Here is a 23,830-nt window from a genome sequence, read left to right as displayed (position 1 = left end):
CTACTGCCAATCTGCCACGTGCTACCCAAAGTGAGAGGGAAATGATCTGAGGACTATCATTGGCAAAGGGGAAGAAAAACTACGCTTGAACTGTAAAACTGTAAAACCTGCTTCAGAGCTTAAATCATGTCCTCACTCTGCAGGAGACCTGCTTCTTCTCCTCCACCACAGTTTCCAAGGGGAAGGATATCTGGCATGTATGCTAGAAGCAAAACACAGTTGACCGGATCCCCATACTAGAGATCAGAGGATCACAGGTTAGAGAAAGAATCTCTTTGCCTTAGCAGAGCCAGAATTTTATATCTTCTCTAATCCAAATAAGAGAAGGAGACTGGCTAATATAAATTATGTAAGTAAAGCCTGTGTACTTTCATCTCCTGAAAATAGAAAGCAGAAGTAATATTTTGTCATTAAATACAAACAAAGAACAAAAAAAACCCAACAACTCATTTTAACTTTTCTTAAATAATAAAAAAAACTGTATTTAATTAGCTCACGATAGATGCAAGCATTACAACAATGCTCAATGAAAGGAACCCCTGTTTACAAATAGCAGCAGACTGATTGTCATCTGGTGCAATTCAGAGTAACTCCGCTGATTTCAGAGAGTGCTGATTTACTGCAGTTGAGGATCTCATCCAACATTAACAAATACTACTTTAAATGAATTGTCATAAAGACTGCAGTATTTCAAACAGTGTGCTTTCAATGGGGAGGAAGGAAGGGGTGAACTGACTGCATAGCCTATCGAGTGGGGGATTTATGTATTCTCATTACTGAGGAGTTATCTGGAATACTTTATTGATGAGTTTGTGCTGGATGATGCATAATTACCAGAGGTTAAAAAAGACTGAAAAATAACCATTGAAAAGTCAATGAAAATTGTGATGAAAAAGAGTTTTTGTATTTTGCTCCACTTTAAATGTGATATTAAAGCTGCTCCCTTCAGGCAGGTGGGGAGATAAGCTATTTTCAATATCTCTTATCGCAATTTGAAAGCCACAGGAAAAATTGATACTGTATTGGAGGCACCAAGAGGACAGAGTGAAGAGAGGTCTTTGTTCTGCCAGGCGCAGAAATGCCATTTTCATAAGAAGGAACCCCTTCCCATAGGTTATGTGGCAAAATTGATTTTGTTACTGTGGAAGTACATTTCATTTGGAAATGCTGGCACTGTGTACCCTGTTTGTGTTCCCATCTCAAAAGACAGCTGTAGTGCCAAGGTGAGATAAATAGGAACCTCCCTGGCTGGGGAAAAGGCTGGCTACAATGCATTTTGATAGCGATTTTCAGTTTTGCAGTCTGGTCTGTCTTCTGATGCTTTCTTTGAAGAGAGAATTGAAACAGGTCCCCAAACCTCAAAAAGTTTGTTCAACATCACATAGAAAGATCTATTTCCTTGGACCATTGAGCAAAGAGACTGTGATGAAAATCATGTACTGAAAAAAGAGAAGTTTTGTTTTGCTTCACTTTGTACAATCTTTGTCAATCCCTCAAAGGAAAGGTGCATTTTATTGTGAAGACTAATAGAGATTGAAATACAGCCACTTCCCTTGCTACCTATTTATCACCTACGCAGTCCATTCAGCCTCCTTGTTGCTCATAGTCCAGATACTTGCATGTAGACAACATGTTTGGAAGGAGGATGAACAAGGAAAAAGCGGCCTTGTTAATGATTTCTGGAAGGTTGTTCCCTCCTTACAGGCCATTGGGAAAAAAAATATGAACAGATCAGTAATTGTCAGCCAGAATATTTGTATCTTTCCTTAGACTTTTGGACACATCAGTTTTGTAGGTAAGTCAGTTGCCTGCAACTGTGTCATCTAGAGAGTCCATCACTATCAGCTGACTTTTTGTCTTCAAGTTTCATAATCTTTTGAAACTTTTTTCTTTAGTCACCCACCTTTTCATATTAAAAAGGAAGCATAGCTTACATTCCCATCTCTGTTAAAAGACAGTTAATTTAAACTACTTCTTGTAGGGGACATGACTAAGAAGATGCATTTTGCATCTCAATGTTGTTTTTTTGTTGTTGTTGTTGTTTCCTTCTGGGTATGTGACAATACAGATCTGGTAAAGTGGTCAAATCATGTGTAATGAAAATGATCCCAGTGCTTTAGGTTCATTAGTCTCACAGTGTGAGCTTTAATAAAAATGAATTTGACTACATTACATGCAATTAGAACAATTGGAGTTACAAATTGTGTACATATACATGTTTAAAAGGGGGGTGATCATTTCAAAAAAATATTTGAGTAAATGACATAGTATAATGCATGATTGGAGTACATGTCAATAACTGTAATTCTTAGTTTACACAGAAGAAACTTTTAATCACTGCCCTAGTAGTCACTTCATTCGCCAATGTTATCAAGTTATTGTTAATTCATCTCTAAGAGCCAGAATTCAGGCAAGGTTTACCTTCTATGTGTAGACATGGAAGTAGCCCATTCATCTCAGAGGGAATATTCAATGACATTAAATGCATGCACATGGTACATGAGTTGATGAAATGGTGTCAAAAGCCAGGTATAAATGAAGAAAACTGCGTTCTTTACACATTATGGATAATAATGATGTAATGGTCTCAGTGGCACTAGGCACGTTGGCTGGGACCATGCAGCTGTGCCATGCTGCACAAATAACTGAGAGGTGAAAAGGATAAACACACTAGATGACAGGAAACCTGATGAAATTACCCTGTCAGGCTTGCATAACAAAAATACTATTTACTTCCAGGTCTTTCCAGTTGCACCTACCCCTTGCCCAAATCATCACTTTCACCTTTTTGTTTTTCCCCCTACCTGTCTTCCTTACTGTAATGGAGGAATACATCAGCCTTGAAACTTGCCACAAAAGAGCCAGGTGCAAAGTCCCACATACTGTGTTAGATTTTATTTACGCTGAAGTGAAACACTCTATAGTGCCTGTAACGCAACACATGTAGGAGCCAATCTGTTATGAATCCTTATTACCAAAAAATACCACAGGTCTGCTGGATAGCATTGCTTAGGGAACTTCTCTGAAATGCTACACAGTCTGTTCTCAGCTTCACTGCCTTCTTGTTTTCTCTATTCTTTCTCCCACTTAGTTATGACAGCCTGAAACTATAAAAGGTAATTCACTATTAAGCTAAGATTAAATGTATTGTTCTTCAGAATTTTCAAAAAGTTTTGGTAATCTACTTTCTGCCTCTCCTGTACTAGCAACATTACAAGTACAACAGAAAATCTTCACAATAGCGTGCAGCCACACTTGCCATATTATCTACACATGATAGATTGTAAGGCGGCCTTTTGCTGTTTTGCCATCTCTGTCTTTCTCTCTACTGCCTTAAAGTCACTAGCTTAAAAAGATACTAAGCTACTGCTGGCAACTGATTTCAATACAGAAGAAAATGCCTGATTGCTGCATCTGTGAAAACTTAATAGAGATGTTGATTAGAAACTGACTGCAAGTAAAAGTAGGACAGCTCTCTTTTGACTGTTCCTAAAAGGAAGGGAGAAGTAAACAACAACCATAAATAGTGGAAAGTGAATCAGCTCAGAGGAACTGATTGCTTCAAAGAAAATATATCAGAGAGAGCTTTCATTTGAAAATATGTAATTTCTTCTACTTCAAAATGACACTAAAAACAGTTGACTAACCTTCATTTGAACAGGAAGGTATGTGGGGTACCATATCTCTATCAACCAGAAGACTCATGCATTTTTGATAAAAGCATTGTACAGAGACAAGCTGTTCTCAGTTCACACTGAGAAGGTCATGTCTCAAGATTTGAAATTTTGGGAATTATAGATAACAGGTTAAAAATAACATCTAATTACAAGTGCATATACCATAATGGCATTTCAGTTTAAAGACGGTAGGAATGTCTAAGAGACAAAATATTAATTTGCTGTTTAAGAAGCTCTCTTTCTCTGATCAAGCCTAATCTAGGCAGAATACACTCTAGCCAGCAAAATTAAAGTAACGCATACTTTAAGACACACAGCATGTTTGATACATAGAAGGCAAAGCACTATTAGATTTAGACTTTGTGAATGACCTGAAGTGCAAGTTAAAAGTAATTTAGATGATAAACAGTACAGTTACTCAACACTCAATATCACCAGTAATCACTTTAAAAATCACTCTGCTTCCCTGCACAGTTTTCTGAGTAACAGTATTTGCTTCTTCTCATAACTCAAATTCCTCTGGGAGATGGTGTCGTTATAGAAAGCAGTGATTAGCAACACTGCTAAAGCAGGCTTGAAGTTCTGGAGGAGGGAGTAGACACGAAAACTGAGCTTGTGTGAAATGGGGATTGTGCACATGGTCAAACAGAGGCTAAAATAAGTATACGTTAAATGTGGACTGATGTATAAAATGTCTTTAGTTTGTATTCTTAGGCTTGTTAATGCAGAAGCTAAAAGGCCAGGATATTAACATGTAAACATCTGTCACTCTTTGCAGAAAATACTTAGCATCCTCAGAATTTCAAAAGGTCAGCCTCTTAACTTTCTGTTTATAGAGATGAGTGGAAATTCTCACTTGCTGAAATGTGACTACTCCAACGACAACAGCATTTTCCTCAATTCACTTTACAGCTCAAGACTGTAGGTAAATCATAATGATTTGCCTCATCTTGCTGTTCCACAGGGAGTCCCTCAGCTGCGGCAGATCATACAGCCTGGTGCTGCCCTGAATCTGGTACAGGCTGCCCCACTGTTCTGCAGATACACTGGTCAGCTGGAAGCTATCAGTTAGCAAGTCTGAGAGCCTTGCTTTTGGCCTGTCGCTGCCCTGTGCTTAGAGAAACTCATTTTGGAGCCTTCAGCCAGCAGAGGAGTAGAATCAGGGCACTGCTTACAGCTTGGGAGAGTGGAAGTAGGAACAGAATTGACCCTTACCTCAGGATTACAGCTGCCCAGGTTTTTGCTTTTCTTCATAAATCATCTCTCTGTTCTTTTTTTGGTACACAAAAGCACGGACATAAATGTGTGGAGCATGGAAGCTGAGCAACACCACACCCAATATGAAAATCTGGAGTTTTTGGTTCCTAATAACTATCTGAAAGGGTACACTTTTATTTCTTCTTTTTAACTTAGAGGTCATTCTTATATCAGTTAGGCTTTGCTTTGGGGTTTTTGGTTTTGTTTCCCCCTCTCCTCATTCATCTCCTGACTGTTTTGCTAGCTCAGTGATTTCACAGTTTATTTTCTGGTGAGAAAGCAAAGATTCACAAGTACAGGCCAGAAATGAATTAGATAGAAATTATATGACAGATATTGATATCCTTTTCACTGAAAGAAACCTTTAAGAGAAGAGACAGCCAGACAGGAAGACAGTAAGCACAAGGCCTCATGGAAGGGCATAAGGGAAAGTTTTTTTTGATAGGATAAGCCAGTGAGACTCTCCAGCAAAACTAAAGGAGAAAAGCAGTTCAAGTCAAACACAAATGAGGCAATAACTTTCTAGTGTCCTCTGGCAACAAGTCCATTCAGAGATCAGTTTTAAAAAGTATTACCTGTTCAATGCACAGAAAATGATAATGGTAATATGCTCTGCTGTGCTCACTGCTGGTTACTGTGATGGGGAGTTCACTGCGAGGCAGCTTTAAAAATCTTACCATGCTAACAAAATCCTTTCCCCTCAGTTTGCTCACCTTCAGTTAATTTAATTCCGCTCCCCTCCCCCCCCATCTTTGTTCACCTTAAATTGATCTGTCTTGCTTCTGACACCTACCATGCTGTAGCTACTTTGTCCAGTTAACATGAAGTCACTCAGTTTTGAAGACATCTCAGATAACTTTTGGTCAAGCCATTGGCACCTGGGGATCTGTTGTTCCTTTTCTGGCTTGGGAGAACAGTTAAAATATGTTCAGGTTTTATTTTGATAAGTTATTTTTCAGTAGCAGATGCTCTCACTAACCCATGTCTGAAGGAGAAGAGGGTGCTCTATATGTGTACCCCTCCCTGCAACACAAGAAGATACTAAACTGTCATGGGCAAAATAGAGATTAGTATTGAGATCTGTTGGATTTGTTGGAGTGATGATCTCAGAAGTATACTGGCCTTGTGTGTGCTCTGTTTGTGATAGTTTCCCACTGCATGGAACTAGACACAATAAAGTCCCCATGTCTACCATACTCAGCATATAATGAACAGAAGGAAAACAAAAGTGACTGTGTTATTTTTTGTTAAAACCACTCCTGTGATCATTCTTCTAAGGGAAAGACATTTCTACTAAGTGCTGCAATTTCGTCTTTCTAATTTAATTATTACCATCTATTCATGATTTCTTAGTCACAGAAAACAGTATTGCTTCATTATAGGACCCTTGCACTTTTTTTAGGAATAGTGAATCACATTAATTCCAAGAGTGTCTCCATTAATTCACGGACTTGTATCAAAGATGAATTTGGCCAAAAGCATTCTGGGAAAGCTGCAAATGTCTACTGTATTGCATCCATCTCCACAAAGAAAGAAGAAAAACAATAGGAAATCTACTGATTTGCTATACTTTTTCAGGCTTAAGTGGTACAATACAGTGCTATTTCCTACATTTATTTTGTTAGGGTGTCTTGTCTGGCTTCTCCTAGGGACTGAATGAAAGCTGAGTGTAGATCTTTTGTTTTGAATGATTGACAGAGTGTGAGGTTAGAAAAGTCTATTTAGAGACCGTCATAACCCTAACATAAGGGATCTTGAAAAATATACAGACTTTGTAATGGTGCATAACTCTGTTTCCCCTGAGTACTATCCTATTCCAGTCATTGCTGACAGAAGAAAGAACTATCAAAATAACAAGGTTCAAAATAAACCTCTGGAAATTCTTACAAAGCATGAAAGCACTATGCTTCAAAATCTTGGACTGAGGAAAGTACAATATGTGCGCAGTGAAATGTTTAGAGGAAAAGTATAAAAGAAAGCAAACCATAGCATTAAAGAGAAGAAAGCTGTAAGAAACACTTTGAATGAACGTATGGGAGAATGTGATGCAGAGGTAGGGCAAATGCTGAAGATAATTATTGCCTTTTCAGGTCATGTACAATTTTTCAAAATACTTGTGCAATGGAACCCCAGTTCTGAGTGGAATCTGTTTCAAAATGTGAGATAAAAAGTGGTAAGTACCATTGCCTGGTACGTTTTGAATCTTTAAAATGCTTTTACTACACATCAACAAATTAACTATAATCTAATAACCACAGTGAACTATATCTCATTTATAATAGCATACATAAAATTAGTGTTTACTAGGAAAGATGGAACAGAAGGGAAGTAGCAGTGCCTGAGTACAACTATGAATCACAGCAGCACTCGCAGGAATAAAGGTGGCAGACAGGAAACAGTCAGATCTCATAAGAGCAAGGAAAACAGCAAGGCTTGCTTAATATTTGCTACCTCAGTATCTCTGCTAGGACAAGTTTTGGCAATCTCAAAGACAAAACAGTGGTAGGAATGGAAGCAATGAGTAGAAAGGTCTTACCCATGTGGATGAATTATATTCCAGGTCAACTTTGTGCATAGAAATAAAGAAAAGAGAAGAAACACTTAGAATTGATTCAGATCAGTCAGAGGCAAGTAAAAAATAATGAAAGTTTTCCAGAGTTATTATTTAATTACTTTTAAGGGAACACAAATATTGTACTTATAATTTTCACTGGCAAATGCTACAAATGCTACAAAAAACTGCTACAAATAGAAAGAAATTCTCAGTGTAGTTCTTCCTCGTCAACTTCACTGTAAGCCAAGAGCATTTTGTATTGATGACTCTGTTTACCCAGATTACCAAGCCACTATTTCAGATAATTTCTACTATGTCAGTTGAATTTAGTTCATTACCAAGACCCTTAGCTTTGTCCCCCAAATATCGTGTCACCCTCTAATCTAATGTGGATCAATGCACTGTGTCTACCATTAGTGTATGTAGTATATATACATACAGGAACTTCAGAAGGTTTTTTTGTTTTGCTTGGTCTTTTAGTTGGACATTGTGCTAATTTACCATTTTATTTTAATAGAAAAAAATGTAATTCCACTTATGCTGCAAATAATATTCCATTACTGAGGAGATCTGTATTATGTGTATCCTTACTGTGCCTAACATATGAGGGAAGCTCCGAAAGTAATGCTTTCTATTTTATTATGTTGGCCCACAAGATCAGAGGAAGGTGATGGTGCTATGGTGCTAGAGGTTGAACTTCCCAACAGTATTCTGCTACATTTTATCGCTGTATGACAGATGGAGACCAAACAGGAAATGTTAGAACAGTGAAGCAGTGTGTAGTTCATTTCAGCAGTGATGTGAAACACATGCCATGCTCTGGACTCTGGACAATCATGTACAGCTGCCATACCACAAAATGCCTCTCGATCATCTCATCTGTGTGAATCAGCAGATTATGACCAGGGAATTGTGCATGAAGCTGAATATTGGCTTCAGTGAATTGGAAATGATGGCGGCAATGTAGGAATATCCCAAAGTTTGCACCAAGTGGGTCTCACATATTCAAGTTTTTCAGGACCTATTGAAGCAATACAAGACTGAAGGTGACAATTTCCTGGATCACATCATTATCATTAGTGGTCTCACCAGTATGAGCTGGAGTGAAAACAGGAGTCCTTGGAGTAGCAATGTGAATTCTCCATGGGAAAAAAAAAAAAAAAAAAGTACAAGTTACAGCCCTCAGTGGATAAAGTGATGTGCGCTGTCTGCTGGGATAGGAAAGGGATGATCCTTCTAGATTTCCTGGAACCCATATAAATGATCAGCTCTAGACACTACTCTGAGACACTGACTAAACTGAAAGCTCAAACTTCCAGAGGCATGCCAGAGAAGACAATTTTTCTCTTGCAACACAATAATGCCAGACCACATACCAATTGGAAGACTGCAGAGCACAGTGACAATATTGGCTAGACTATCCTACCACATCCATTGTACAGTCTGCATTTGGCACTTTCTGACTTCCATCTGTTCAGGTTAGTGAAAGACGGACTGTGTGGACAACCTTTTCTTAGCAACAATGTCATCTTAGTGGCTGTGGAACAGTGGGTCACCTCCACTCGTGCAGATTTTTACAAATGTGGCATGCAGGCTCTTGTCATCACTAATGAAAATCCATAGCTAAAGGTGGTGACTATGTTAATAAATAGTGTTTTTTAGATGAGAATCTGCTCTACCAAATAGTGTTGTTGTGCTCTTTGTATTTATTGTAATTTCCATGGAAATAAAAAGGAGGCATTACTTTCAGAGCAACCTACGTACATGAAGGAATGAAAACACAGAGAGGTACTTATTATTAAGTAATGTCAATATTTCTTTCTTATAATTCTTCATTACTGTAAAAAACAAACAACAACAACAACAACAAAGAAGATATATTTTTATATAGAAACTAATTCATATTATCAGTAAAAACTGATAATTTCCAAATTCTGCCTTTGCATTAGGATTATTAATGAACCAACTTTTTCACGGAGTAGTATATCTTTCAAGAAGTTTAAAAATTTTATTTTTTTTTCACCTATCTTATTTTCTGTCAAATAAAACTAAATGAGATAAAGTAATTCATGTAGTAAAAAGTGTATAAAAGCAAATAGCAGTAGGAGATTATACTTCTGAACTTATATACATATATACTACAGAAAAGCTAATATAGTGTTGCAGGTTTGTACAAAGCTGCCTTAAGAAATAAGATTTTATGTTGTTAAGCTTCAGGCAGTGCTTGTTTTCTATTATAAATCAGATTACTTTAGCAATCAACACATACAATCACAGAATCTGCTCAAAATAGAGATGATGCTCATTTGAATATATGAATAAAAGCACTCATCATCAAATTCAGCTCTTCCCCTTCATGTCTCCACTACAGAAGTAATTTGATCTGAATATCTGAAATACCCCTTTGTCTGTTTTCTTGTGAAGTCGTTTATGACTTTTTAAAATGGGAACAAAGACTTAAGCATTATACTGAATGCACTCAACAGCAAGTAATTAATTAGGTACCAGTTAGCAAACAATTTTCTGCCTCCATTTTCAACTGTGCTCTCATGACGTATCCTACTGTATCACTCCTGCATGAAAACCTGAACTCAGTTACATCTTTGATTGCAGTGCAGCTTCAGCAGATACATTTGCATATATACATAGAGACTCTCCTATATCCAGTCTTACAACATCATAACTTTGTGCTGTACAATGAGTCTGCCTGCTGTCATAGGATAGTTTTCTGAAGATCAAGCAGCAGGACTGGTTGAGGTGTTGGGAATATAGGCAGATGTTAGTTTCATAGAATTGTATTGATAATGGAAATAACAGAGTATAATCTATTTATATATGTAATCATTATTTTAATCGTATCAAAATATCAAGTGGCTTTTCTATAAATCTGTGAGAGGAGAGGAAATCTTATTTAGCAATCAGGACATGTCACATCAGTCAAGATATCAGAACCCTCTATGACAAAATGTATTTTAAACATTGTCTTGGATCAATTTTTAAGTTAATTTCATTCAGCAGTTACCCTTTCTAAATGACTTTCAAATGACTGCATTGTTTAACTTCAATTTCAATAACTACTGCCTCACTAAATAACACTTCTTCAGTGACATGCATGAACTAAACTCCGCATTTCCCTCATCTGGAATGGCTTCCCATGGATTCACTCATTTCACTGTCTTAAGAGGTTTCCATAAAAAGGGTCTGCTTGACTGCTGTTTGGAAATCTGATGTCTAGCATATGAGGAAAGTGAGTTGTAAAGAGAATAGGAATCTGTCCTAACTCCATGCCCTCCTGTCTGTTGGAATAGAGTGGTTATGTAGGCAGGGATGCTAATGCATATGTTCAACTTGCCCAATGGTTCACATCTGTCAGCTTGCACATGATTCCAGTTTTGGGTGGTATTCTTCATAGTCTTAGTAAAGTTCAGAGAAGTTGGCATGTTACTACATTATCTTTCCATTATACAGTTACTAGAAGCATTGAAACAAATCCCATGCAAAGCAAACCAAGCTACATTAGAACAACATGCAGTGAAAAGTCCAGCTTTAGGCACCTTGACTCTAAAATGTCTTGGTCTTGGTCTTGCTCACACTTTTTAAGCCTGTAGGTAACTTGTATCAGTTGATCACAATGTGGGCTGCTTGATAGGCTATGAATATGCCTGTGTTCATAGAACTCCAGTGAGTATCAGTCATTATTGACACCATCTGTTTACTCCAGGGCTAACATTTTCAATCTGTTCTGGCTAAAAGTAAATGCAGAAGAGGCATTCAAGCAGCTGTGGTGGAAGAAAGAAATTTTGCTTGCATAGAAGGGATTTCTTTTTTTGCATCTTTTTTCATACGTTATGCAAACATCATATAAAGGGTCCAGCACACTTAAAAGTAAAATAGCTTCTCAAAGAAGAAATGAAACAGAAGGGTCTATTAATTTCTGGCAGAGATTGAATGCTTGACTTCCTATAATCAAAGGTGTTATTCTTGCCAGAATAAAAATATACATTGAAATGTCCCACTAAACAGACAGTTGTATTTTCTTCATGAGAAGTAAGAAATAAAATTTCATGGGAAATGAAATTTTAATATAAAGTGTGACGTGTATTTCAATAGAGCGTTAATTATTAGCTGACAGATTTCATGAGGAAGAACATACGTGAGTAGCTTATTTAAAGAGGGAAAGTAAAGACTACAAGGAATTAGTCAATTATGATACATGATTACACTCAACGTAATGTTGCATGCTACTGACTGTTCCACGATAGTTGAGCAATAATTACCCAAACTGCTTCAAATCATTTACAAACTGCCTATAATTTGTAGCTTGAGATGTATGAGACTTACAAAGTTAGAAAAACAAAACATAACAAAAAAAAAAAAAAAAAACAGACTGAAACTGGAAGCACCATACTTTTCAGTGATTCCTTTGTTACCTTATTTAATGATGAAAAAATGTACATGAGCATGTAGTATTGTGTTTGCCAAAATGAGATAGAGTTCTTCATTTTCTCTGCATTCCTGAATTTTATTTTGTTTTTCACATAATTCCAAATGACAGAAATTTCATTTGTAAGCTGATAAATAGTCAGTGAATGCACATGCTTTATTTCCTGTTTTCTTTATAATGGTGTCACTGAAATGTCTCAGAAAAAAAAGGACTGGAACTTGCAGAGTGCTGGATGATAAACGTACACTGTTCAGATGGGTCAGAAGGATGATCCGTCTTTTAAATTGCAGCATAGAATAAAGGCGTGCAGGATTGAATAAGCATTGAAAGCATTTGGGGCATGGTAGCACACAGCTCTATGCAAGATAATTTTCTTGACAACAAAGTACATATGATTTTGGATATCAGAGTTCAGCTCCCACCTTGATCAATCGCTTAATCAATCTGCTGTGCACACCACAATGACTTGATTACACTCTGGCCAGCAGGTTTCAGAGAGTCACTAAGTGTTCAAAGCTCACTAAACATTACAGAAAACAGTTTTCAGAGAATTATTTGTTCAGTAAGCTTACCATTAACATTTATGTTTCAATCATTATTTTTTTTTTAACTTCCTTAACTCAGTTTTGTTTTGTTTTGGCCTTTATTTTCTTAACTGGCTATGCTATTAATTAGATGCCTCATCAGAAAGCCATCCATTGTCCCCCTTTTTTTCCACTCATTTCCTCTTTATTTAGCAGATATTTCTTAAAAGCATATTGCACTCTCCGGTGTGGCTTTGTCAGTGTTATATGTTTGGCATTCCTAAGTGGATTTCTCTCTCCTTTCAGACTTCTGACTACTCAAAAGTCATTCAAAATTAAAAGAAGTTTTTTGTTTTAATTGCTCTTTCATTGCTACATCCTGTATAACTAACATAGCATGCCATTTTTTTCTGCATAACCTTAGATTATAGTTTCAAATTGTACTTGACTATTAGTTATTTTTATTAACATTATTTACTATGTTGTTCCTGTTCTCTGGCTTTGTAGCCCTCTTGCTGTAAACAAAGCTTCCATTCTGCCTACTCAAATGAAAAGCCAAAGCTTCTATTCTTCAACAGATATAATAGCCCAATGTATAGCAAAATTAATGTTTTTTTTATTTTTTCACTGCTTAAGAAAACGTGAAGAATTATTTAGGAGAACTGGACTGAAATGCATTAATTTACTTTCTTTTTAGAACATACTGAAGACATCAGACCCCCAAATATCACTGCAAATATAATCTGCAAAGTGTCAAGACAGTAGTGTTTGTAAATGTAATGTTATTATTTTCATTCTTTTTTCCTGATGGGTCAGATAATTAATGGCATGCCATTCACAATAATGTTCTGAAACAAAATAGATTAACCTACTTAGCTTGGATCAGAAAAAGGCCACAAAAGATAGGACACCAAAATTGGCGTCCAATTCGTCTTGGCTTCATTTTTCTTTCTCAAAAATTTCTAAGAATAAATAGATAAAATGCACTTTTTGAAAAACAGTGTCTGTCATCAAAATCAATATCAATTTAATGTTATTAAATATTGAAATGCATGAGACTTAACAAAAGTAAAATAGAAATGAAAAATCTGTAGTAATTTTTGAAATATTTTCTTACATTTTCAAAAATAAAATAATTTTAGGGACTCTCAGAGCACAAAATCATAATGTTAACTGAAAACAAAAAAAATAACTGGCATTCCAAGTTCAAATATTAAACTGTACTGGCACATACAATTATGCTATGTGTGGCCAAAAGTATATGAAACAGAAGATAATATAAATGGAAAAAATCTGGGAATATTGCATGTGGAAATAAACTTTTTTTTTTTTTTTTTCAGCTACATGAATAAAGTTATTGATCTTCTTTTCTACAAATTATCTTGAAAAAATAGAATCATAAAATCATCAAGGTCAGAAAAAGACTTCCAAGATCAGCCAGTTCAACCATCCACTTACCACCAATATTTCCTCACTAAACCATGTCCCTCAGTATCATAACAGTAATTATAATTTAATAGTAATCATAATAGTAATCATAATTTACCGAAGTATAAGGAAATTTAGTCACCAAAAACAACGTTATGAATGAAGAGGTGAAATGCCTCCTTCCCAACTTTGTACCCTCTACAGGCTATTATTTTGTTGAGGCATTTATGTTTTCTTGAGCTAGCCAATAGTTTTATTTGGTGCAAAGCGAAATGATACTTTTTTACTTTGCAGAAGAAATATCTATCTATCTTCATCTGTTCTTCTTATGCCACTTTGATCATTTCACCTCTTCTATCTTTATTTCCTTTTACCTTTTGGCTCCAGAATTGTGTTTGCTACCCTCAAAAGCTTTTCAGCCATTACAAATCGAACTGGTAGAGAAGAGAACAGTATAGGAAAGCTGAGTGATGACAGCTGTGTGCAGGGAGTACTTTAATCTTGTCATGTAGAATATATGAGATTATTGCCACTTACAGTCTCAAGAAGCACCTCTTCTTGGAGCTCAATATACTTTACTGTGAATGTACACTCCTGAAATAACCTGAGGAATTTCTCTCTCCCTTTCTTCTGTTTATCAGACAGATGAAAATTAGCCAGTATTAGCAAAACTTTCTCATTCAACTATTTAGAATCATAGAATCGTAGAACGTTCCAAGTTGGAAGGGACTTACAGGGATCATCAACTCCAACTCTTGGCTGTACATAGGAACACTCAAAAATCTGACTAGATGTATGAGAACAGCAACCAAATGTTCCTTGAACTCTGGCAGCTTGAGGCTGTGCCCACTGACCAGGGGAGGCTGTTCCAGTGCCTCACCACTCTCTGGTGAAGAATCTTAACTCCCAATCTGATCTCCCCTGATGCAGCTCCATGTATTAAACTAACGAGCACATCTTCAAAAATGGATGCTAGAGAGTGCTCACAGGATCCATTATATCAGCTGTGATGGCAATCAGGAGCAGGGAATCTCAGCTAAGCTCCTCATCAAAATAGAGCTTACATGCTTCGTTAGCAAACACATCTGTGGCTGGCAGAGGATGTGTGTCCATGGCTGCAGCTAAATAGAACTGAGCAAGAAGCTTGCACTGATTCTTTAAACTGCTGTGTTCAGGAGCACAATCTAGGGCACCTCTGTTTTGCAGGACAGCCTGTTAGAAGCAGATGTAAGAATCTAAAGCTTTGGTTCATTCTATATTTCTCTACTGTCTCTCATTAAAGGTGTCTAGCCTCTGCTTGACATACTGATAAATTTAAATACGTGTATCAGATATGAATAACCTATGTAGAATAGGATATGCCACTTACCTAATTAAGGATAGGAACAGATTGCCTTAAAAAAAAACATCTTCCAGAGGCTAAGAGTTGTCAAACACAGCACCTGCAGTAAATGGAAAGAGATGTCATTTTTTCTGTTGATATAGGTCTCAGTTTATCTCTTCTTCTTACAGTTTTATTACTGTTCTTTCTTCACGTTAAGGTATTTTATGTCACCGAGACAAAATTTGGCATCTTTCTCCAAACAACTGTTCAAATTGGATGTCATTCTAACCTTCCAAACATTGTAAAAGATATGAGATGGTTCGTAATATCCAGATCTCTTTGGCATGAAGCCCAAAGATTTGCAAGTAGGTCATCTCTGTGCAAACTCACCCGTCTTGGAAAACTGTTTATTTGTGTAACAGTACATTTTGTAGAATACATGCATACCTTATTTAATTGAGCAAAGCTGTAAGTACATTCAGCCAGGCTGGTTTCCCTACAGATGTCTGTTCTGTGTACAGTATTTTACTCTGCGGACATGCAAATTTTTTTCACAGCTGCTCAAACATTGCCTTGAAGCGTCAAAATGATCTGAGCAATTAAGTTATAAGGAAAAAAAGCTTACATTCATTAAAGATCTGTATCCTCAGATATTTTGAATTCCCACGGCAGGTCAAATGTGATACAAATGCAAGGATGGAAATTCAAATTTCTAAATGAAAACTCCTTAAAAATTGAAAGTGTTTTAAAATGATTATCCTGATTCACAGATGAGCAAGTGAAAAGCAAGAGACGCAAATCTGATAACCTTAAGAAAGCTCAGTTTCTTATTTTTCATAGTACTTTCTGCATTTTTAAGTCACTTTTTGAAACACAATTATCGATAAACAAATTCTATAACACTATCTGCAATTCAGACAAGCTACAGTCAGACAATGCTAGGAGGTCTAAGTGATATAACTGCACCTTAAAGAAACATTTATAACACCGTAGTCTGAAGTTACTTGAATTCAAGCATCCTAGATATTTTTAAGAGTCCCAAAAACACACCACCCCACAGTACCCTTTAAACTAACTTAACTAACTTCATCAGTGGACCGAGCACAAGCTGATCAAGAGTTCCTTAAAAAATGTGCAGCAGGCAGGACTAGAAGCCAGCACTCAACCTAAATTCATGATACACTCTGCCTTCTTTATCTTTTCCTTTCCATGGAAGTAGCACAAAGCAGTTATTCTGTCAGTACTTGTAAAGAACAGAACTATGGCATACACAATGAAACAAGTAGTCTAGAATATTGAAGACATCTCAAAATCTGTACCACTCCATCCTTATCTCAACTGAGAAGCAAGGTACTGAGCAAAGATGGGCACCATGACCTCCAGTTGCCGTCTCTCCCAATGCAAAACCCCGTTGATTAAGCAGTTTCAGAGTCAAAAACTTTGTGCTCCCATTGTTTGATGTTATTTTGTTCTTCACACACACACACAGGAGTAAAAAAAATGGGGGAAAGGAGCTTTTACTGATGGCAGTCATCCAGTTGCAATATGAAACAGCTTCTGTCTTTGTGCCTGCCTTCATTGTCCACCAAGCAGTGCTGTCTTCAGCATTTGGCCTGAGCTGAAGCTCACTCAAATGAAGAGCTGGCACTGAGTAGGAACTCAGCATTTAATAAAGACCTCACTGCAATGACATATGATCATTTAGTTCCCTTCAGTTTTCCACTGGAATTCAAAGCAAGAACTAAACAGAGACATTGCACATTAGATAACTGTACTACAACTGCCATACAAATAAACTTGCTCACTAAACATTAATTTCTAAGTACTAGAAATCTTATATAGTAGTTTAATCTGCGTTAAAATCACAGTTGTTTATACACTTGCCTCATTTTCCTCCCCAGAAACTGGTGGTCAGCAATTGGTGTCCTATTTACAATATTCACTATCCTAACTGTAATTTCCCTCCAAGGAGTGGTACCAGAACCTGATGATACTGGACAGCATAACTGCAAAGTTATATGACCTTCAGTATGGTCTTGCTGTGCAAGAGATATTTTGCCACTTTTTAAATTTTAGCAGCTTCCCTCCACCCCTATTTATTTAAATTCAAAGGTGACAATTTTACATAGCTGTTGAATTTCTCCTCTGCCTCATACTGAATGCATTGTAGGCTACAGTGTGGTACAGACGCGTGTCTATTGATCTAACTTTGCACAATAACTATCACATCATAACAGTTCAGCTGAAACTAATGGAACTAATTAAGCAACAGGGACCTCCAAGCCAGAGTATCAGAGATTTGCAGTTGTAAAGGATCTATCGGTCCATCTGTTTTATCTTCCTGTCAGAGCCAGACTTTTCCAAGCAATATATTTTTTGTTCACTGTGCTCCAAATTGCACTAAAAGACTGGGGCTTTCACATCTTCCCCCAGGAGACTGCTCCACGGCATAATAAATCCCATTGTCATGGATCTTTTCCTGCATTCAGCAATATCATACCTCTTTAAATGTGTGCCATTTTTCTATTTACAGCTTCTCGCTCAGACTGGAGGAAGCCCTCCTCTCCACCTCCAAGCTTTAAATATCAGCAGACAGCCTTGTCCTATCACACTTTTGTCACCGAGTGAGGCAGCACTTTTTTCCTTAGGCCTCCACAATATGCACTTTCAGTCTGAAATGAGACAGATTTGTATGTAAGGTAACCAGCTGAGCTACTACAGACGTGCTGTGAAGGGCACTGAACGGAGCCCACAGAGTTTTCATGGGGAGAATGCATGTCTGCCTCTGCCTCTTACCACCAGTCCCTTAAGCAGAACTACATGGAGCACTGCATTTGGTGCATAGCACGTACTGACCTCACTGTTACTAAAGCTAAAAATTAAAGAACCATGAGCCTTTCCCTCTTCTAACAGTAAAGGTAGGAAGAGCTAGGCACTAGGCATAAAGAAGCCCCTGGAAGGGAGAAGGGGCAGCTCACTGCTTCTGATGAGATGGGTATGAGGAACAAGTGGGAGGCCTCCAGCCATAACATTGCTGCCTGGCAGCTTCTGAATTTGCTTCAGTTTTAAAATCATGGCAGGGGGGCTCAGCCCTGATATGCAGTTCAGAGATAAAAGTTGTGTGCATCTCTGATTATTGTACTGCAGAATGAGCATAGTTGTGATGATGATGTGAAAGAAGGCAAGTGACAACAGGTAGCTGGAAAAGAAGTTACTGCCTTCTAGAATTTAATAACACCAATATAAAGGACACTGCAGATTTAAGTCACTCTCTTAACTATAAAATATTGCCTTTATAAACTGCACTATATTTCTGAGAAAGTAAGTCTGATTTTTGAGGAAGGATGGCATAAGATATGTCAGTGTTGTCCTCATTTATTTCCGATCTCAGCATTTTTGTAATATGTAATTCAGACATTAATTTCTGACAAAGATATTTTGAAAGACTGTGTCAGAAAACATTGCTCCCCTGTGAGATATGGCCAAAATGTTTTATAGAGTTTCCAACACCCGGTTACAAAAACTGAATCACTCTGGTTATCAGGGTTGAAAAAGGCCATTCCCTGAGGGGGATTTATGATCCTGTTGGTGCCTTCTATTATAATTCATTAGCTTCAACATCAAGAAAGGCGAAGTATCTGTTCTGATGATTGATAGGAGATCCCAAAACACATATTTGACTCTCAACAATTTATCGTTTTCCCCTGTGTTTTACTATATTTACCATCCTTTAGCTCTAAAAAACGTGGGTTCTTTTCAGGTATGCTGCCCATCCTGCTTTAGCTTTGAAAATTAATTGTTCCATTTGGATTGCTTTAAATCATGATTTAGGTGGTTTTAAAATTCACCTTAAAAAATAAATAAATAAATAAATAAATAAAGTATCCCATATTTTATACATTTGAAATCAGTACTAACAAAGTAATGAGAAAGAGCAAGATAAAACGTATTCAAGATTTATTATAGGAGAAGAAGCACCATTTTTTGATAGATAACGGGATCGTAATTTTTCCTGTTTCATCCAAAAAGTTTTTCTTTGCTTTGCTGTTTTTTTTTTTTTTTTTTTTTTTTTTGGGGGGGGGGGGTGGGGGTTGCTGCTGCAGCTAGGGAAAACTAATAGATGAAGAAGAAACAGGAATTTGTGCCCAGTGCATTTCCTGCTGCTTCTTAACTTTGTCATAAATCCTTTAACAACCACCAACTGCTTTGTTGTTATCCTGCTCTTCTGAGCTTAGCTAGCTATAGCAGCCTCCTGCTTTAAAACCCCCTGGTAAAAGCAGCATCTTCCTCCTGAAGTCCTTCCTAAGGCTGAACAGCAACTAGCCCAGGGGCTGTTCCCCAACACCCTGCTGCCTCAAGGTATGGCTGCTCCTGCTTTGACTTCACTTCACCAACACATCATGACCAGCAAAGGCAAGCAACTCAGTGTAAGAATCGTTTGATCCAATGCTTAAGATTTAAAATGAAAAAGAAATCCAATGCAAATCTTTTCCTGTTTCAAGATATTGTACAGAATATGTAGGAGTCACTCCAGGAATGACATGGCCATCTCCCAGGTAGTTTATTCTAAGTGTCCTGAAAGTTACTGTTCCCCACATGCGTACGAGGATCTCTGCTGACATTATTTAATTAAAAAAAATATTTCCAGATCAATTAACTGAGAATATTTTGGAAGCAAACTTTTGTGAAAGCAAATAAAGGGGTCCACACATTTAGCTAGGAATAATAATAATAATACAAAAATAATTACATTTATTATTAATTATTATTATTATTATTAATTATTATTATTAATTATTATTATTATACATTAATTATTTATTATTAATAATTACATTAAAAATTACATTGCCAAAATAAAAAAAAAAGTTGTAATATGCATAGGGAATAGGATGAGGGAAAATTAGCCATGTTCTTGGAATATTTAAGGTTGAGAATATTTAATTATTCCATTTATTTTCAGCTTAATCCTGGTATTTTGTCCAGCAGGTATCAGAAATGATGAAGCTAACAGGCTGAAAAGAGTGTCACTAGATAAAATTTGCTGAATTCATGCAAGTGAATTTTCTTAGCATGCCTGTGACTATTTTTAACTTCACCTAAATTGCAAAAGTAGCTGCAACGTTAAGCTGCAGAAGAGCTCAGAGGGTCCTGTACTTCTGAACAGCAAGAGTTGAGTGGTCAGTCATGGCAAAGAAAGTTAGCTTTTTCCTTCTGTGGTGGTTTTTCTCCTTTTTTCCCTCTTCCTTTCTCTCCTGTTTTTTTTTCTTAATCTTTACTTCCCCAACTGTCTTTTTTACTTTAATCATTTTTCTTCATCTTCATTTTCAACTGTTTACGTGGGTTGACAGTGATAGGACAAGGGGGGATGGTTTTAAACTGAGACAGGGGAGGTTTAGGTTAGATATTAGGAGGAAGTTTTTCACATAGACGATGGTGACGCACTGGAACAGGTTGCCCAAGGAGGTAGTGGATGCCCCATCCCTGGAGGCATTCAAGGTCAGGCTGGATGTGGCTCTGGGCAGCCCGATCTAGTGGTTGGTGACCCTGCACATAGCAGGGGGGTTGAAACTCAATGATCATTATGGTCCTTTTCAACCCAGGCCATTCTATGATTCTGTGATATGATTCTATGATTCTTCTTCGGGGATGACTTCCATGACCATTTTTTCTTTTTGTCTCACCATAGTGACTCAAGTAAGAAAAGAACGTAGCCTGTATTTTAGATAGCACACTTTTATCAAGAAGTTTTTCTAGAAAGTAAGGAAGATTCAAAATGAAATTGTTTAGTTTAGTACATATTAGGGCCTTCTGGTACTTCACATGTATATAGATGAATTATTAACCTTGGGGGAGACCTAGCAGTGTGCTCATACTAACTACTTTTCAGAGTGTCTGAGTTTTTTCCTAGTACACATTGCCCACTGGGGAGCCATTACAATGATAATAATGAAGAGCTCACTAATTTCTACTACTTCTTGCTTTAATCTCACAACCTTTCCAGACTACACACAGCACAAACCATCCTTAGTAACCATAGCAATGATTCACTACAGAGGCTATGACTCTGTTGCACTGCAAAATGCGACTACTTCGTTATACAAAGTTAATCCTTTATTATTATTGCTCTGCTAATGTTCATTTAAATTTAAAACAAAAGCTTCAGCACCTTTCAGATGGCATTTGTGTGCTTTAAACTTCACGTAGAATGAATTTAAACGCAATTCTACATTTTTATGGGTTTTGCATGTTGGTTTTAATAAATCAATTTCTTTGTATGGGGAAGAGGGTTTTCCAAATTCTTCAAAAGTGAATGCCTGTGGGCTGGAAATAATAGCATTTCTAGGGGACAGTGCATAGGTAAAAGAATAACAAAGTTATGCAGTCTGCACTGTGGGACCTACTTCTAAAAACAACTTTGTTAAAGCAACATTTAGTTTTAATGTAGAAATATTTATTTAGTATTTCAACTGTTTTACTCATTTAAATAAAGCAATTTCTTCCACTTAAAATAAACTATGAGCTTTATTTCAAAAATTATATAACTTTTGTTACCGTATTTCTTACGCATTCTCTTCTGTTCTGTTCTATTATTCTATTCCATTCCATTCTACTCTATTCTCTGAAATAAAGTAATTCAGAAGGTACTTACTGACCTGTACAGATTTTTGAAGCAATAAAATCCTAGAAACAGAGGGGTTTAAACAGTTAGAAGAGTTGAACCAACTTTTTTACAGCCATAGCCTCTTTGCACACAGGCTTGTTTTACCGGTAGCTTTTTTGTTTGTGTGTCGGTTTGTCCAAGTGTTTCACTTCAGTGTTAATATAAAATTGAGAAATGTCTGAGGAACTGAGGAAGTAGGAAGATTCTTTTACTCTGACATGGTATGACTGTAAATGAATGGGAACCAGCAGTCCCATCATTCAGGATAATTTGAAGCCCAGAAAGATAACTCACTAACTGAAAGTAAAACTTCCCTTTAAGTAAGGCAGTTCCCTTTAAGTAAGCAAGTTCCTCTCTTCCCCTCTCTCCCCAAATATAATGCCCACAGGAAGCTCAGACTCTTGTTAAACTGTAAGCTTGAGTAGCAAACTTAAAATTCTATTTTACACTTTCCTGGTTAAAATCCAGGTTTTGGACAAAGATTGACACAAACCACAAGTAGAAGGGAACCATCTACTAAATAAAGGCAAGTGAACATTTGATAATATAATTACTCCAAATAAATATACACACAAACTTTTCTACATATGACTATAGACAGTTACTTTCTTAGCAAAACATTTTTTTCTATGTATTTGCTGTTCTTCTGCACTCTTTCATTTTGTTTCACATCAGTTTAAGGTTAAGATTTGCATCAAAAGCATTTCCATTTCTGACAGCAATGTAAGCGAAACCAAATTGCAGCTTGCTAGTCGTTCAGGAAAAAAAAAAAAAAAAAAAAAGATCTATATAATAGGCTTTTGTGCACGAGACAGTATTTTCAAGGAAGGAAAGTGATGGCAGCACAGATCCTCCAAGGTGACTCTATTTCTACATGGATGGCAAGCTGTTATTTCCCCCATGGCGGGGCGGGCAGGCCTGCAGTGGGAGGCAGGCCTGGTGCTGAGGAGGCTTTCTGGCAGGGGCTTGGCGGCCGTTCAGCTGAGAAAGCTGCTGGGAGATAGGTTATCAAAGCACAATGCAGTCATGGAGCGAAGCACTATAAGCTCTGATACCCTGTCCACTGCATCCTTTTAAGAAGAAACGTATCTCAAGGGAAAAAAGGGAATGTGACGGTATCTCGCCTGGCAGGTAATGGTATACAGATGAAGACACTTTTATAAGGTATATTCAGGAGGATAAAGAAGAGATTTTACTGGAGACTAAACACAGAGCTGTCAATCCCCGTTAGCCAGCATATCAGGATGTGTTTATACCTACACTGGGGAAAGCTTCAGCCAGTGATTGAATCTAAAAATCCTGAAACGATTTAAGCTACCAAGGCTGGTTTGATCACCTCCCACCCCTCACCCCCGTGCTTCCTAAGCACTGGGAGCTGTCTGTGGGCAGACAACCATGTTATGCACCTTGGCAACACCTCATCACTTACAGGGTCTCCTCCTCCCCTGAACCCAGCATGTGTCACCACAGATGCTCAGCTCTTGCTGTGCAGAGAACATGGGCTCTCTCGTTCCACATCAGGAGACTTACTTGCCCCTCCATCTAACAAGTGTCAGTGAGAGTCTGATTTTGGAGACAGAGCTGCCCTATTATGACCTACAAAGAAACAACCATAGCAGTAAATCAAGAAGGAAAAATCCCAGTCAGTAGGTTTCCTCTAGAAGACTGAAATAAATTGCATTTTTTTTATTTCCTCTTTTGGCATTGTGTCTAAAATAAACTTTCATTAAAACTCACTCTGTCAGCTACCACAGCTTTTAAAAGTGCCTCAAGAACAGCACAGCAGCACTATGCAGGGAAGTGGTATCACATCTCATCACGTAACAGCAGTAGAATAAAACAAAATTTAAAATGCTTAGCCCTTCCAAAGCCCTCAGGTTATCAAAAAATACCTCCAGTGTTGGATGCAGTGCTGACATTTTTCAGTCAAAACCAGGGTAGTTGACATTAACATGATC

At 37.2% G+C, this 23,830-nt stretch overlaps 1 long non-coding RNA gene across 4 annotated transcripts in view; it reads right to left on the bottom strand.

Annotated features, from left to right (window-relative positions):
* LOC112532804 overlaps positions 1–23,830 on the bottom strand; it is a 240,632-nt gene that overhangs the window by 16,463 nt on the left and 200,339 nt on the right. For all 4 annotated transcript variants that reach the window (XR_005842234.1, XR_005842235.1, XR_005842236.1 and 1 more), the window contains exons 3-5: positions 15,254–15,326; positions 7,471–7,499; positions 5,728–5,838 (exon numbers count right to left, since the gene is read on the bottom strand). This is a non-coding gene — a long non-coding RNA (uncharacterized LOC112532804). The remainder of the gene's footprint in view (positions 1–5,727; positions 5,839–7,470; positions 7,500–15,253; positions 15,327–23,830) is intronic.

The sequence above is a fragment of the Gallus gallus genome, chromosome 1, assembly GCF_016699485.2.
Source record: "Gallus gallus isolate bGalGal1 chromosome 1, bGalGal1.mat.broiler.GRCg7b, whole genome shotgun sequence".
Taxonomy (NCBI): Eukaryota; Metazoa; Chordata; class Aves; order Galliformes; family Phasianidae; genus Gallus; species Gallus gallus.
This window is presented reverse-complemented; position numbering and strand designations above follow the sequence as displayed.